This window comes from Scyliorhinus canicula, chromosome 12 (assembly GCF_902713615.1).
Source record: "Scyliorhinus canicula chromosome 12, sScyCan1.1, whole genome shotgun sequence".
NCBI lineage: Eukaryota > Metazoa > Chordata > Chondrichthyes > Carcharhiniformes > Scyliorhinidae > Scyliorhinus > Scyliorhinus canicula.
Window position 1 is genome coordinate 72,494,671 of NC_052157.1, and position 869 is coordinate 72,495,539.

Here is an 869-nt window from a genome sequence, read left to right on the forward strand (position 1 = left end):
CGCTGGCGCAGTGGTTAGTAATGCTGACTCATGGCGCCGAGGTCCCAGGTTCGAACCAGGATCTGGATCACTGTCCATGTGGGGTTTCACACCTACAACCCAAAGATGTGCAGGGTAGGTGGATTGGCCACGCTAAATTGCCCCTTAATTGTAAAAACTGAATTGGGCGCTCAAATTTTTTATTTTATGTTTTCGCGCCCTATGATGACAGTTTCTGACGATTTCAGCCAGAGATCCTGCATTATTCTGACAGGATTGGGTCTTTTCCTTCTGCAGTCAAAAGATCTCGCAGCCCAGCAGTTATTCCTGAATGCTAACTATATTTGAAAGCTGATTGGTTCTGTTGTTTGAGTGAAAATAAAAATATTAGTTAAGGGTTGTTGTATTCACTGTGTTGTACAGCAATATTTAAAGGGTAATTGTAAGTTATTTTCTGGAGTGATATTAAATATATTTTAATACTGAGTTGGTAAATACAGTTTGTTTTAATATACCATGGGCCCGATTCTCCGATGTCACGCCGGTTGGAAGAATAGCGGGCCGCGCCAGTTTCTCACGCGACGTCGGTCCGACGCGCTGCCGCGATTCTCCCAATCCCAGGGGAGAGGGAGTAGTGGGGGGGAGTAGTGGGAGGGGGGAGAGGGAGTAGTGGGGGAGAGGGAGTAGTGGGGGAGAGGGAGTAGTGGGAGGGGGAGAGCGAGTAGTGGGAGGGGGAGGGAGTAGTGGGAGGAGGGGGAGAGGGAGTAGTGGGAGGGGGAGGGGAGTAGTGGGAGGAGGGGGAGAGGGAGTAGTGGGAGGGGGGAGTGGGAGTAGTGGGGGGAGAGGGAGTAGTGGGAGGGGGGTAGGGAGTAGTGGGAGGGGGAGAGGGA